Source organism: Canis aureus, chromosome 20 (assembly GCF_053574225.1).
Source record: "Canis aureus isolate CA01 chromosome 20, VMU_Caureus_v.1.0, whole genome shotgun sequence".
In the NCBI taxonomy this organism is placed as follows: Eukaryota; Metazoa; Chordata; class Mammalia; order Carnivora; family Canidae; genus Canis; species Canis aureus.
Window position 1 is genome coordinate 43600885 of NC_135630.1, and position 17180 is coordinate 43618064.

Genomic DNA, 17180 nt, shown 5'->3' on the forward strand with positions numbered 1-17180 from the left:
TTAAGACCTCTTCTTTCAATGTCTGCATATAAGAAGAGCTCAAGTACTGCTCATTGAGCATTAAGTCTTCCATAATTTCCCTTATCAGTAGAGGATCATCTCTCTCTCTCCCAAAACACATTTTCTGCACTCCTCAAATGGAAGTTTTCATAACATCCCATATAACTGCTTACACACATTCTCTTTCCAACACTAGATTACAAAATTCTAAAAGAGAAGGTCTTTGTCTCATCTCTCCTTTGATAAATTGATATCAAAACTTGATTTCAGGCAAAGAGCTCCCATAATCCTTTAAACATTGCTGTGAATTAATGTTCTTCGTTTCTCATCCCATATTATATAAATTAAGTGTATATTGCATGCAGATTAAGTTTATGTTGCAGTAACAAAGAGCCCTCAAATCTCAGTGATTTAACCCAATAAAGTTTCCTCATACATGTTACATATCTCACATGGATCAGCAGAGAACTCTGTTCCATATAATCATTCAAGATCCAGGCTCATGGAAGGCTTGACCAGTGGCCTCATCAGTCACTACAGCTGGGAAGAGTGCTGAAGTTCTCACACTCAGCATCTCCTGTCTCAACCCAGAAGTGAAACAAGCTACTTCTTTCTGCTCAAAGCCCATTGGTTAAAACTCGTTAAATGCTCTTTCCCAACCATAGGGAAGAGGGGGGCAGAGAAGTCTAATCATTTCATGTGACCAAAAGAAAAGGAAAAACCAGATGTGGATAAACCCCAGAAGTCTCTACTGCACTGTGAGTCTGTAAAAATTAAGCTTTGTTCCTGATAGTAGAATGAAGGGCATAGTACCTGTAATAAATGCTTAAGGTAACGTTTGATTGATGAATGGATCGAAAATTAGAGGTATTTCAAAGAACAGGGAGTGTTGCTTGGAATCCTAGGTTCTAGATTGGAGTCCCAAACCAACTTTGTTCCTGCTTTCTGACTGACCTTGGGCAAGTTTGATCACCACTCTGAGCCTTAGATTTTTTAATCTGTAAAATAAGTGATTGAATGACATTACTTCTATGGTCCCTTCTTGCTCAAATATTCTAATATTCTATGGTGTAGTGGGAGGTATTCATCTCCAGTATTACCCTCTTTTTGTCTATGAAAAAGATCTTGTTAACAAAGGCCGAGCCATCCTTGGCAGAATTATCCCTTGAACACCAGTTGGCTTTTTGTCCTAAATAAATGGAGAAGCCACATAGGAAAGAACAGTGCAGAGAGAAAGGATCCAGAAATAGCCTTTCCTTTCAAGCCAGAGTCAAGCAGGAGCCTTGAGCAGACTGGAGACGTCCACTTTGCTTTGGGGAGATGCCAAAGCTGTCTCTTCAATCAAAGAGGATTTTAAGAGGAGCACAAAAATTCTTTAATGTTCTCTGAGCTGCTCTCTGGCCCTGGCCCAGGAAACATTGTTATTGTAACTGAGACGCCAGGACATTTGGCAGTGTTATATTCTTGTTTGGCCCAGTGCAGCTCTTTATTTATTAAAGCCTCAGGTCTCTTCAGGCCATGGTTCAGTGTATTAATTTATGTAGTTTGCCTCCCTAGAGAGAAGACCAATTTGAATACCCTCAGCTTCATTATGACCCAGTCTGTTGCTGAGGTATTAACCCTGAAGCTTTTTCTTTCCTCTCCTTTCTTATTAAGCCTGTAAAAGGAATGTGGGGCCCACTCTAGGCAGAAGTCAAGATCCAACACCTCACCTCTCCCCTTTCAACTGCCCCTTTCTTGCTTCACTGTCCTGATATGAAATGGACTCTGTTTCACGGGACTCTGTTTAATTCAGTCAGTTGTAAGTTATCAAACCTGATATTTCTCAAGTGCTAAATATATGCAAGCCATACATTAGCTAATTTAAATGAGACCCAGTCCCTGCCTTCAAGAGCCTAGGAATGGACAGGCAGTCCCTGACAATAGTTCAACTTACAATTTTTTGACTTTAGGGTGGTGTGAAAGTGATAAGAATTCACTAAAAACTGTGCCTTGGATTTTTAGTTTTTACCGTATCCTGGCTAGTGGTAGATGGTATACTGTCTTGTGATACCGCAGCTCACAGTCAGTCATGTGATCAGGAAGGCAAACAAGGGATACCCTTACAACCATTCTGTCCCATGCAACCATTCTGTTTTTCGCTTTCAATAGAGTATTCAATTAATTATATGAGATAGACAATACTTGGTTATAAAATAGCTTTCTGTTAGATGATTTTGCCCAACCATAGGCTGATATAAGTGTTCTGAGCACATTTAAGGTAGGCTAAACTAAGCTATGATGTTTGGTAGGTGAGGTGTATTAAATGCGTTTGGGCTTCTGACATTTTCAATTTAGGGTGAGTTTATCAGGACATCAACCCCATTGTAAATCAAGAAGTATTTGTAGTGGGGAGCCAAATGTGGAGACAAACTTCTCCAGGAGAGTGTGGCAGGTGCAGTACTAGAGGTCAGTACAAGAGGAGGGATGCGGAGGAGGGAGTGGGCAGACCTGGCCAAGAGGCACAGGTGGGGCAGATTTCCAGAGAAGGGTATTTGACTTGGGTCCTGAAAGATAGGTAAGAGTTTACCAGATGATTATATGTCCGAGCCTAGGACAAAGTATGATGGGGTCAAACCACACTCCGTGCTTGAGGAACTTCAAATAATTTCAAGTGGCTCATGCACAAATTCACTCAAGCATGAATGAGAAGTGCAGCCGTAAGAAAGGGGCCTGATCATGGTGGGTCTTGTTATTTGAAAATAATTTAGGCCATCGTCCTTCCCAAGAGTACTTGTAAAATGGGTTCCCAAAGACCCAAATGTCTCCTGAGGTCCTAAAATAAACTATGCCAAGCGGAGTCCCAGTAGGAAATAGTACTCTCACATGTGTTGATTTATAAAGGGACCATTGAGAGAAGCATGAGTATAGAACAGCCACAGAGAAAGTGCAGTGTCCAGGAGTCCAGTGGCAAGGGAGCTGTCATCACCGGAAGGGATGAGGGGAAGGTGTGGGTCTTGGAGCTTGGAAGGGGAGAGTTGTGTAGAAGAAAGACGTATAGGACACAACCAGAAGACAAACGCCCCAACTGCCATCTACTTTTTCCCTCTAGTCTCCTGTCCCTCACTGAACCAGAAGCCAGAGCCTACTGACATAGCTGGAATCTACTCTACAAGGTGTGAAAGACAAAATACACCAGGTAATTAAAGGGATGACATTATTCAGGCTACTGCAATAGGGGAGGATGTTCATTAGTGAGCAGTGACTCAAATAATGGGAAGGGGGGGTCTGTGTTCTGTAGAGGCAAGTAAATAAGAGAATTGTAAAGAACAGTAGAGGTGGGTGTTGCCTATATCAAATGGGAAAGGATAATTCTTTGTCTTTAACTCTATTTCCCTGAACACAAAAGCGTGGGAGAATTTCCTAACTGTTACTGTTTTTGGTTAGTGTAGGGCTCAGATGAAGTTCAACACTCTCGATTCCCCTATCATTCAAGATGAATGAGTACTATTCATCTCCAAACATCTCATAAACATTCACAAGCCTCCTGAATGGGGCAAAGTGAAATCTAAGAAAATAGTCTCTCTCAAGGACTGTTGTTGGCATTGTTCCTATAGAATCAGTTGAACCATCTGTTGTTGAGGAGTGGTGGCAAAACTCAGTTTGTTTTTTTTTTTTTTGAAATCTCGGATATCAGGCATCTTGCATGAAAAAGAGAAATATTGCTATTATTAGAATTGTATTAATTACTATTAAATAGTCAGGAGTTGAACCTTGAGGGTAACCTGTCTGGTGGAATCCAGGTCAGTGGAGGAAAATCTTTCAGTTATGCAACACCACCCATTGGGTTTCTTAAAGCTAGAATGCCAATGATCTGATGATGTGCATGGTATTGGTTACCTATTATATAAGGACATGCATGACCTGAGCATTTCACTGGAATTGCTTCCTTAGGGGCCCCAACAGAGCTTGTCCAGGAAAAAATCTGGCCCATGCATGGTCTGCTGCAGGGATGAATCCTTCAAGGTTTATGTCACATCATTGGACTTTGACTTGTGGAGCTTCTTCAAAGGGCCAGAGCAAGGCAACTTAGAGTTCTAATAGACAGGAATTGGGGTGGCCAGGTTTTAGTTCTCCATGATATCAGCTCAGGTAGGAGGGAGAAAAACTGGAAAACTTAGTGTGGAGTATGGTAGCTAGATACAGAAGGAATCTGAAAGAATTGAAAATCTGGTATTATTGACAATGTGGGCAAAGCAACAGGATCCAGTCCAATTTGTAGGTAGATACAAGTGGTTTTTCCAAGGAATGGGGAAAGACAAAAGTCAACTAAATTTCTACTACAGATGACAAAGTTTGTGTATCAATAAGTTATCTGCACTTGACATAGAAGCACAAAATAGCTCAAAGGCAATGAACAGCAGGGCCAGAATGTGATAACTGTGGAAAAAGTGCTCTGGGAAATATACAGTTTTCCACTCACATAAAAATCTCTCTTTATAGTCACCCTCCTCTTAATAAAAAATAATTGCAAAGGAAAATTATTCTTGATCCCTAAATAAGGATAGTCTCATCAGATTTGGCCAGATGATTTACATAAATGCAGCAAGAATGGTGATTTACCATTACGTAGGTCTTCTTAAGTTTGCTTTCCTGAAAGCTTTTTTTTTTAAAGCTTTTATTTTTATTTATTCATGAGAGACACAGTGAAAGAGAGGCGGAGACACAGGCAGAGAGAGAAGCAGGCTCCACGCAGGGAGCCGACATGGGACTCCATCCCGGGACTCCAGGATCACGCCCTAGGCCGAAGGCAGGCGCTCAACCGCTGAGCCACCCAGGCATCCCATTCTGTAAGCTTTTAAAAAGAATCTCAGATTGGACTTTTAAAATCCTTGGAAGCTTGGACATCAAGCCAAAAACTTACCACAAATCTCACCTGCAATACCTATAAGTTTCAGTGAAATCCACTCTTCTTAGGGTTCCAAAAAAAAATCCTAATTTTCCTGAGCTTCCCATATGTATGACTTTTCTTACTTACCTGTCACACTAGAAACTCTAGTGTAAGGCAGATATAATGACAGTTTTTCCAAAAGGGCTTTGTAAACATGAGTTCCATAAAGTCAACCTTTGTTTCTTAAATGTGTTTGGTCATATCTGATTTAATGAGCATCAGACTCAAATATGTCATTCCAAGTAAGGCCATGGTTGCATAACTAATATTTCCAATTGTCTTGCTAGAATGGAAGACTGGTAATTATTGAACCTGTCCAAATCAGTATATTGCCATGAAAAGAGAACATTTAATAGTTCCTGAATTCTAGAGAAGTCAGGCAGGGAAAAAAGATAAATGTGTTATTTCTGTTTATAAAAGCAAATTCTATTAAATTGTTATGAGTTATAGTCAGCTTAAAAGAAAAGACAACTTAAGGGTTTCTTTATATCCAGAAAATAGGATGTTAAAATATGAACAATATTCCTAACACAAGCCACATTCATCTTTCATCATTCAGTCCTATATAATTAATTCTTTTTCCACTGCAACTTGGATTAGCAATCCCATGAACCCATCTGCTTTTTGACTAATGTCTTGGAAATTCTGACTCAGTCCTTTTTCTTTTCTTTTTTTTTTAAGATTTTATTTATCCATGAGAGGCACAGAGAGAGAGAGATGCAGAGACACAGGCAGAGGGAGAAGCAGGCTCCATGCAGGGAACCCAACGTGGGACTCGATCCCGGGTCTCCAGGATCAGGCCCTGGGCCAAAGGCAGTGCTAAACTGCTGAGCCACCTGGGCTGCCCTGACTCAGTCCTTTTGTCTCTACATTGTTTAAGTGAGGCTTTATGAAGCCTGTGCCCAAAAGTACCAAGCAAAGTCCCTTTCACAGAGCTCTGAGACAGTCTCCTGTTAAAGAAAATCCTCAGGCATATACCTGAGTGGTACAGGCAAGACCACTCATGGAAGCATCAAAGCAAAACTTACCTGTAGGTGACAAAAGACCGCAAATGATTGTAGTTACTTTATTACTGATCATGTTCAAAACTGAAAGATCTAGGGGCCTGTGGCTGGCTTAGTCAGTAAAGCATGCAACTCTTGATCTCAGGGTCCTGAGTTCAAACCCCACGTTGGGCATAGAGCATACTTTAAAAAAAAAAAAAATTCAAAAGTGAAAGATCTGATGAAGGTTCATTACAAGAATAATGTAGCTAAAGAGCAAATTGGAGTGTTTCTATGTAGTGTGAAACAAAGTCAATCTAAGACAAGTTTTAGATAAAATATCCATAAATATAATGATTAGTCCTATCTTCAAAGAATAGGACTAACTACTGAAAATGGATTAACATAATCTTTACAGAGAAAAATATCTTCAAATATGACTTGTAGTAATCCTGAGATTATAATATACAATGACTACTAAGCACATAATCAGAATATACCAAGAATATATTGATACCATCAAGTGAAGAGAGTAAGTCTGGAATAGGTCTTAAATATCTGCATATAAATAAAACTCCATAGGTTAGTAATGTGAATCCTCATTTGAAAACCATTGGCCTGGATGCTAGGTTCAAATTAAAGAAGTAAAATTGCTACCAAATTAACATTTAAGAAATAAATTATGACTAATAACACTTACTGTTTTTGTTTAATATTATGGAAAGTAGCTCCAGGACTTTCAGTAATAGAAGTATATCACAGACAGTGGGGGCACTGACAATTCTCTAGCAGCTTCCCATATAGCATATCATTTCTAAATATTTATATTAATAACATTTTACCCATATGGATTTAACCTAGGGAAGGGTAAGTATCTTTTCTGATCTAATAATGTTTTCCATGCAACTCATCAACAGTAACATCAAATAAATCTAATTTTTCCCAGCAGCTCTCTTTCTACAAGGGAAAATAACAAATCTCATGATTTCCTGGGGACCCTCTGGGAAATCTTAAAGACGAACTTAAGAGTAAAAGAAACCACTTAGGATTCAATTTAGGAAAGGCAAAATACCAAAAATTTTCAGGAGAATTTGAGCACTGGTTAAGATAGGTTCATGGGTTACTGAGAATAATGCTTGGCTACCAGTGTAATCAAAGTGATAGCAACAAAATAAATAAGTAAACAGAGGAGATACCGTGATGATAAGGGGCCTTAACTTAGCTCTTTCAAAAGTGAAAGACTTTGTTCTCTTAAATAATCACAGACATGACAAAGTCAACATAAAACACAGGAAATTACTCTTATAATAACACAGAATCTTTGTTATCTGGACAAACGACACAAAAGGTATGAGTAAACCTTTGCAAACTCTTATCAGGAGCAGACTGATAATCTCAGATAATTTTGTCATTTCGATTGAGAACAAAATTCTAGTTTTCTTAAGTAGAACTGATGCTAAAGCCTTAAAAACAATCTTACAAAAGGGCTCAGCTGGTTAAGCATCTGCCTTTGGCTCAGGTCATGATCTCAGGATCCTGGGATTGAGCCCTGTGTTGGGCCCTGTGCTCAGCAGGTAGTCTGTTTCTTCTTCCTCCTTTCCTCCTCTCTGTCTGTGATCTCTCTCATAAATAAATAAATAAATAAATAAATAAATAAATAAATAAATAAAATCTTTGAAAAAAAGATCTTGCAGATTAATCATAAACCTTAGCCAGCTTTGATCATGGCAAGTAAAATTCCCTTTCTGCAAAACTTGCTATAAACTTTATTCCCATTCACGTTTGTCCTAAACTTTCCTATTTCTCATTCTTGAAGAACCATTTTCTTTTAGGACAAAACTGCTGTCTCTCCTCTCTCTTCCTCTCTCTCTCTCTTTTTTAATAAAAACACATCTCTTTAGCACAATTTCTCAAAGCGACAAAAAATAACCAAATTTATTACAGCCTCTCTGTAACCTACAGGAACCCTAGGAATATTCAATTCATGTGTTTATTTCTCTCAAGCCAATCAGAATAGAGCTCTTTTTAAGAGATTTGATAATCTAATTTGGTAATACCATCTGAATATAGGAATATATTATAAAATCACAAGCACATATACATATGGATACAGTTAGACAGTTTACAAATTCAATTTTAAAATTTCACATAAACACAGAAATACAAAATTCAACGGTTCATATCAAAGAGCTCTTCTCTTCTCATTGGGTATAAATTCTTAATTGATTTAAGCTGAAGACTGAAAAACAGAAAAGAGTAACAAGATGGATTATCTGTCATCTCTCACCCATCAGAGACAAGATCTCTATAAACCATTGATCCATTTGCAGAAATCACAAATGATCAGATTATAAAACTGTTGAAGCTGGCATCAGAAATCACCAACTTCAGGGGTCTCCTGCTTCCTGAAACACAAGGTTTTGCCCTTGTGTTTAGCCGCTTCACTTTTTTTCTTTTTTAGGATTTTATTTATTTATTTCTGAGAGACATGAAGAGAGAGGCAGAGACATAGGCAGAGGGAAAAGCAGGCTCCCCACGGGGAGCCCGATGTGGGACTCGATCCCTGGACCCCAATATCACTCCCTGAGCCAATGGCAGATGCTCAACCACTGAGCCACCCAGGTGCCCACTGCCACTTCACTTTTATGAAAGACCTACACTAGTAAAATACCGGCTTTTCCCACAAAAGTGGAAATTCTCTTCAGATTTCTTCCCATTAGTAAAAACAGGTACTAATGTTAAGTTTTTCATAAAAGCCAAGTGGCGTAACTCAAACTTTTGGAAAGTGGCCTGTGTTCTTTGTTTTATGCCATTTCTGTTTACAAAAGTTTTCACAGGAACATTCTACTTTCAAATGGTGGGGGAAACCTGGACTCAAAAAGAATCAAACTCCTCACGGTACCATTAGTGGACAAGAGTCTGGAACACAGGATCGGGAGTCAGCTGTATCAATTGGCCCTGCAGTCACCAGTGAGGAACGGAGCACAGTGTGTCAACACAGGGGTATGGTTACTTGAGTGGAGTAAAAGAGAATCTGAAGGAGAAACCCAATCTAGGAGTCAAGGCCCCTGTCAAAGAAAAAAACGCACTGGACGATGGAGCAGGTGAGTTTCTTCAGGCTGTTGCAATAAGGAGGAAAACCTAGTAATGAGGAATCCCAGGGTGCCTGGGTGGCTCAGTTGGTTAAGTGTCTGCCTTTGGCTCAGGTCATGTCTCGGGATCCTGAAATGGAGCCCTTCATCAGGCTCCCTGCTCAGCGGGAGTCTGCTTCTGCCTCTGCCCCTCCCCCTGCTCCTGCTCTCTCTTGCTCTTACTCTCTCTGTCAAATAAATAAAATCTTTTTTAAAAAATGAGGAATTCCAAAGAAAAGGAAGAAGATCTGAGTTTTATAGAACCAGGTAAGTAAGTGAATTGTGAGGAGCAGTGGAGGTGGGTATGATCTAAGTCATATTGGGAGGCGAGGGTTCTTTGCCAGCCAGTTGGCTGAAACTCAAAAGGGTGAGGGACTTCAGAAAACCAAAGGATGGGAGGATTTCTTAATCCTTGCTGTTTTCCTGGCAAATAGGGCTCAGGTACAGCTTCACCTTGTGAGGGCTTAACAAGCAAATGCGTGTAAGCTGTGGCTCTGATTGTTACTTTAGGGGCTTTGACTTTGGCATCACATGGCAGTGATCACTGTGATCCATTGTAAGATGTATCATCATTTTTTTTTTTTTTTTACTGTGTATAAGTCAAACATGTTTGAAGGTTGATTCATCTTTCAAAACAGAACTCAGAGTTAGGTGGGAAAGGTGAGTCTAGAGAGACAGCCAAGGACAGGGTGAGGAGGAGCTTTGGGAGAACTTAGGCTCCAGAATGAGGGGTGTGATGCTGTCTTGGCTGAGAGCCTGAGTCTTGGGGCCAAACTCTCCGGATTTGGATGCAGATTTTACCTCTTACTGCCTCTGTGATCTTGAGTGAGTTACTTAGCCACAGTTTTCTTCCACTGTAAAATGATACTAATAGCATCTGCTTCCAAGGAATTTTGAGATTTAATACAAAAAAAGCACCCAGACTCGTGTCTGCAATGTAGAATTAGCTATGCCGACTACTAGAACTTTGCTTGCTGTTGTCTCCCTTTTCTACTTTTCTTGGCTAAGTGTTGCTCTCTGGGAGCACTATCACAAGACTGATGCACCCGTCTAGGAGTGACTCATTGGCCCAGTCGGGTTGGATTTAGGGGTATAAGGGTGGGTAAGGGCTCCACTTGATACTATATCTGCATAGCTTTTTAAGCAAGAGTGACTAGAGTCAAATGATCACATCAACTGGTGAGGTTTTGGAGGTTGGGGTGTGCGTCAAGTCCTTGCTGATGCCACCTTTTTTGCGAAACAAAGCTTGACTAAGGGTTTGTTTGCGCTGTATAGTTCCAGGAAGGTTCCCTTTGCATCAGTATCTACCTGGTACCCCGACTGAAACTTGCACTACAGTCAAAGTGGGGAATTCGAGTGAAATGGGCAGGAAGAAACGCCAAGAGCCTAAATATGTCTGAGGCTTGGAATGCACACAAAGTCATAAAGCAAAACGTTCAGTATGTTTATCAAAATATATAGTGTGTTTCATGAAAATATGAAAATTCAAAGAAAAGCAGTATCTCAGCCTTCTCCTAAGGATGGACACATAAAAGGAGATTTTAAGATTCTTGTCTGATAGAGATTGTTCCAAACTTCATTAGCAATGCCAACTTGATTTGCTTCTAGTTGTCAGCCCCCAAGGGAGCTGGTGAACTATTCCAGAGCATAAGGTTTCTCATATTGCTGTGCAAGTGGCTGCTGGCTACAGACAAGGACCACTAGCGTGGTTCAAAGCCAGTTCTGTGTCCCATTTCACTCAAGAATGGCTCCACAGGGGTATGTTGCGTGGATTGAGAGGAGGTCGGCAGGGACTACCACTATCTTTTGAAATCATGCAAGCAAAATACCCATTCCATTCTTTCCCTATTATGGACATAAATTGCAAATTGTAGCCGGAAACATTAGGGTGAAATACACACACACACACACACACACACACACACACACACACACCCTGTCCCCCAGCTCCTGCAGCTGCATGGAGGACAAAGAGAAACACAGAAACTGAACGCCCACAGCAGAAATGTCCATAGAAAAATGCCCATTTCCAAATTAATTTGAGTAGCATCACCATTTGCTTTAGTGCCCTGTCAAGCCTTGCTTCCACGGGCAGAAATGTTTTACACAAATAGATTGTTAGTACTGCAGGGAGTTGAAGTTTACTCAATCACTCTGAGAGCCACGGTTTCACAGCGTTTGACCATGACCCAGGGTAAGAAATACACTTTCTATTATGACCCAGTGCACACATCCATAACGGAAGCAAGATATCTGTGATATAAAAACTCCCACCATGGCTCATTACTAGCTATCAGCCTGATGTCACTGAGCCACCAAACATGGAGTTGGGAAGAGATGCACACAAGCGGCTGGCAGCACACAATTGCTACCTATCTACAACAGCAACAACTTTAGTTGAGACAGCTGAACTAGTGTTGCAGAAAACACTTTGAAAAAAACCTTTCAAATTTGCAAAATTTGTAAAACAAAGAAAAGCATCCATGTGCAGTACCTGGAGGTGCTCTTCACAAAATTTTCTGGTCTTTGGAAGCCTTTTTCTGGAAGGCTGAAAGGCTCCCTGGTTATTTAAACCTCTGTTGAGGTTGTTCCAAGAAAGATGATCCCTCTATTGTAAATCACCGCCTTCTCCAATTTTTCTCTGGTCCCACTTTGCTTCAGCCCAGATATTTTCTTTGGAAGCAGTTTTAACAAAGTCCAAAAAAAATAAGTTTGGTATGCTATAAAATGAAGAGCGTGTATGTGTGTGTTAAAATTCACATGACTCTAGGTATTCTGAACAATTGGTAATGGCCATTGGTAGTTTTTCCTCAGGCCTTAAAATTATTGTGCAAATAAAAGAATTATATTGCTGGGCAAAAACCACCCTAAAACTCAGTAGTATTCAAGAATAACTATTCATTTCTTACATCTGAGGGTTAGCTATGGAGACTATCTGCTCTTACCTGGCTACTCTTTTGTTTGTAGAGAAGCTGGGGGCTTCACTCTAAGCTAGGTTTAGGGGGGCAGCTTTTCTCCACATGTCCCTCATCCATCTTGTGGTGTCACTGGACTAGACTGATAGAGACACTCCTTCGCATGGCAATGGCAATAGCTCAAAAGACAGGAGGAAATTTGAAACCCTTTGAAGGTGTCACTTTTGCCTCTTGTCTGTTAGCCACATCAAGTCACAGGGGCAAGGCCAGAGTTCGAGTTCTACCCACAGAGAGAGGGTGCTGCAAAATGACATGACAAGGGGTATGGTTCCAAGGAGAGGAAAATAATTAGGGCCTGTGGTAAGCTGAATAATGCATGCCAAAGATGTCACATCCTAATCTCTGAAACCTGCAAATATTACCCCATATGGTAAAAGGGACTTTTCAGATGTGATTAAAGTAAGGGTTTAAGATGGAGAGATGATCTTGGGTTTTTACATGGGTCCAGTATAACCAATGGGTCCTTCTAAGAGGGAAGCAGAAGATCAGAATTAGCAGAAGGATATGGGAAGCAGAAGGAGAAAAGGTGATGTGGTATGGGGCCATGTGCTGAGGACTGAGGACAGCCTCCAGAAGCAGGAAAAGGCAAGGAAACAGAATGTTCTCCAAAGCTTCCAGAAGGAATGCTGCCCTGCCAACACCTTGATTTTAGAGTTCTGCCCTCTAAACTGAAGGGAATAAATTTATATTATTTTAAGCCACTAAGTTTGTGATAATTTTTTTTATAGTGGCAATTGAACACAAGTGGGGATTTGGGTATCTGAATGTTAGGTGCTGCTGTAACAAATGCTTAAAAATGCAGATGTGGCTTTGGAATTGAGAGCATGATATTGAGTTTGGAAGTTTGAAAAAGCCTTGAACAGACTGTTAGTAGAAATGTGGATGTTAAAAACTCTGACAGTGAGGGCTCAGGAGGAAATGAGGAACATGTTATGGGAAACAGGAAGAAAGGGGATTCTTGTCAGATAGTGGTGGAAAGGTTACCTAAATTGTGGCCTATATTTGTGTGGAAATGATTGGTTAGTGATGAACTTGAATATTTAACTAGGAGATTTCTAAGTGAAGTGTTGAAGGTGCAATCTGCCTGAATCTTACTGTTTGTAGTAAAATACAAGAAGAAAGAGATACGTTGAGAAAAGAAATGTTAAACAAATGGAACCAAGAATTAATGATTTTGGAAATTCTCAGCCTATCCAAGCCACATAAAAGACCCAAACTAGGAGATTTGTCATCAAGAAAGAAAGCCTGAAGAGGTAGCTGAGTGTATGGCTGGATAATCTTTTGCTAGTGCCTGGGAAGAAATAAAATGTCATAGTATTCTTTTATGCAGAGAGCTCTTTGAAGAGATTAAGCATGTGACTCATGGATTTCCTCAGCCATATCATCAGCCTCTCCAGGAAGAATCTATAGAGGAACATCTTATCTAGTGGAGGGAATCTCTATAACATACATAGGAGACCCACAAGATTCCTGATGATGTGATATAAAAAATGTTGCCACCTTGCACAAACGTGGACACAGAGGGGACAACGTTGAAAGAGACTGCTGGGCTACCCAAATTCCAAAGGCAGAAAACAGGTGGATAAAACTACTTTGGTAAAAACATGTTCTACTCTTTATGAGAAAGAAAGAATGACTCAGGATAAACTCTTGGCCTCAGGGATTTGAACCAAAAGCCACAGAGGTTTAATCCACAGACCTTGTTTTCACAGGCACATTTCAAAATTGCTTGGCACAAGTGACTTCTTCTTTCCCTCTGTTTTATTACTTTTTGAGCGGGAATGTCTGTAACTGTTGTCCTGGGCCTGTCTTACATTATACTTGGGAGAGCTGATAAATTGTTTGCTGGCTTCACCAATCTATAGATGGGGAGGAATTTTGCCCGAGGATGGATCATACCCAGAGCCTCACTCATTCTTTACATAGGTGAAGTAATTTGGGACTTTTGAACTGATAATATTGAGAGATATTTTGAACTTAGATTTGATGCTGTGATAGATTGAGAATTTGGGAGACATTGGAAAAGAATGTATTTTGATGTGGGATGGATGTGAACCTTTGGGGGCAGGAAGGTAGACTGTGGTAAGCTGAATAAGGATCCTCCAATATGTTCACTTCCTAATCTCTGAAACTTTTGGATGATTCTCTATATGGCCAAAGGATATTTGCACCTATGACTGTTAGGATCTTTAGATGAAGAAATCCTGTATTTTCTAGGTGGACACTAAATATAACCACAGGGTCCTTATAAGAAAGAAGCAAGAAGGTCAAAGCCAGGAGAAGGCAATAAGATAACATAAGCAAGGATTGGAGTGATGAAACAAGATGTCAAGGACTGCCGGAGCGTCTGGAATCTAGAAGAATTAAGGGACAGATTCTCCCTCAGACCATCCAGAAGGAACCAACTCTGTTGGTTACTTGATTTTAGCTCCTCATTTTGGACTTCTGATCTCCTGAACTCCTATATTATTTTAAGCCACTACATTTGTGGTAATTTGTTACAGTAGCAATTGGAATATATAGGACCAATATAAGACAATTAATACAATCTTACATAGGAATAAGCCTACCTTCCCTGCTTTTATATACAATGCCATTTTAGGCATTAGAATTATTTTTAAAATGTATACAATTATTTTTAAGATACGTACTTTGTGAACATTTGACATTCTCAAATGTGACTTGACCTTATATTGAAACCAAGTCATCTTCCAAGAGAAGGCATCTTACTGTAAAGATGAAAGTGAGTAATAGGAATCTGAAATACAGAAATGTATAAGCAACTATAAACACAATTTAAAAAGTTAAAGTAAAAAAAAAATGATACATAATGGAACAAAAATTATTAGTGTAGGAGCACTGAGAGTCCCTGAAAGGAATTTTGTAGTTCACGTGCTCCCTCCTCCCTCTTCATTGTTGCTGGTTGGAAGCCAGGATGTCTACCTCATAAAGGTTAAAGCACTGGGAAAAGAGCAAGGAGAAAATAGAGAGAGAAGGGATCCCTGGGTGGCGCAGTGGTTTAGCGCCTGCCTTTGGCCCAGGGCGCGATCCTGGAGACCCGGGATCGAATCCCACGTCAGGCTCCCGGTGCATGGAGCCTGCTTCTCCCTCTGCCTGTGTCTCTGCCTCTCTCTCTCTCTCTCTGTGTGACTATCATAAATAAATAAAAATTAAAAAAAAAAAAAAAAAAAAAAAAAGAAAATAGAGAGAGAAAAAGAGCTGGTGGCCTATGGAGCAAGATGCCCTGGAGTACTCTATGCTGTGATTAAAATAGATAGAATGAGAAAGGGATTTTTTTTCTTAATATATTGCTGTAAATGATATAAATGGATCCTTTTTAAAGTTTTCAGGAAAGACAATAGCAATATATGCAATATTTGGATTTCTTCTGGGTTTTGGAAGGAGGATACATAGTACATATCTGTCATGTTACTTTGGATCCTTCCTCAAGGGTTATTTTATACTTGAGGAATACTTTAGTTTGTAAGTGTTAGAAAAAGGAACCAACAATATCTTAACAGGTAGGGTTTTGTTTCCCTTATATAACAAGAAGCCTAGAGACAGATGGTTGTGGGCATGGTCCTTCAAGGACCCAGGCTCTTTTCATTTTAATGTACTGGTCATCTGAGTAGCTTTTACACTCCTGTTTATACCCTATGTTTGAATAATAGCTGTTACAGTTCCCAGCATCATGACCTTATTCAAAGGCAAGAAGTACAAAGTGGCCAAGGTGAGAACCTATCTCCTCTTTCTGTATTAAAAGGAAACAATCTTTTTCAGCATCCCTCAGCACACTTTTCCTTAGATCTTGGCCAGAGCTGGTTGCCCCCAAATTCAGTATTGTAGACAGGAGAATGCAAGAATCTGGCTTTCCAGACTCTGAAGTGGCATGTAGCAAAGAAAATAGGACTAGGAATGGTTTTTGGATGGCTGTCCATTGGGGTTTGCTGCAAATGTCCAGTCTCTCTTTCATTCAAGGACTCCTGGTTGGCAGTCAGCAGATGTGGAAACTGAGTGATGGTTACAACTCTGAGTCATGAGGTCCAGCTTCCAGAGAAAAGCCACAGGACTGCTCTTCAAAAATGCTGGCATTCCCCCTCACCAGTGGGCTTCTCAGTGCTCAGGCAAGTTTGTGTCTTCTGGGCTATCTTGGAGAACTTTGTATTGGAATGCATAATTAAGTCACATCTGATAAATCTTTTATATCACTTCTCTAAGTTCTCAGATTGCTTTCTTTACATTATATCAAGGTATTTCCAGCATCACCCCTTTGTAATAAGAAGAACTTGTGCATAGATCTTAAAAGCCCAGATTCTAGAACCAACCTAACTGATTTGAATCTCAGCTTTCCCACTTAGAAGCTGCATGTGGGAAATTGTTGAACTTCCAAATGCCTCAGTTTCTACTTTTATAAGTAGGGATGATAATACATATCTCAAGCTTATTCTTAGGATTAAGTAACTTGATATATAATAGTATTTTAAAGAGTGCTTGGCACCTGGTAAGAGCTACATGAGTGCCTGCTGGCATTATTTATGCTGGTCCCCGTGAGTCTGGATTTTAGCACCAAGTGAGAAATGATTAATACTACCCAGAACTGCTCATGTGAACAGACGGAGTCTGGAATTTTGATAACTGCTTCCATATCAATAGATTCAGCTCAATCTAAAGCTGTGTTCTTCCTTCTTTAGTCTAGAATTCTTAGGATCTCTCACCACATGGAGTCCCCAGATTTTTGCTTTTGCAAGATAGCCAAATGTCAAACCTCTGTGTGATGGTTCAGTCTTTTTTGAGCTTTATCTTTTCCATTGGTTTCTTGAGGTGTGGAAGGAAACTACCTCATCATGGCCTCCATTTGGTAAGGGAAGCCAGAACAGAGCTTGAGGGCCATGGGGTACATTCAGTCATCTGGATTTTCTCATGTCTCCCCATCTAGTCCTCAGAGTCCTCCTTTGTTCTAATCAATGTCCTTGCTTTCAAGTAGGAGAGTATTTAGGCTGTGCATTTAAGTGATTTTATAAGTCAGTGACCTACAAGATCAAATTTTGGTTTTAGTTTTTTATCTATCTTGACCTCTAGCTGCTAGAAAAAAAGAAATGTTGTTATTGTTGTTTTTTGTTTGTTTGTTTGACTGTCTTAAAAATCATAGAAAAATCCCTGG

The 17180-nt window shown here is 40.0% G+C and overlaps 1 long non-coding RNA gene across 1 annotated transcript; it reads left to right on the forward strand.

Annotated features, from left to right (window-relative positions):
* Positions 1–688: 688 nt before the first annotated feature.
* On the forward strand, positions 689–9006 carry LOC144291967 (uncharacterized). Its single transcript, XR_013359507.1, has 3 exons — positions 689–758; positions 3092–3178; positions 8742–9006. It is a non-coding gene; the product is annotated as an uncharacterized LOC144291967 (long non-coding RNA).
* The last annotated feature ends 8174 nt before the right edge of the window (positions 9007–17180 follow it).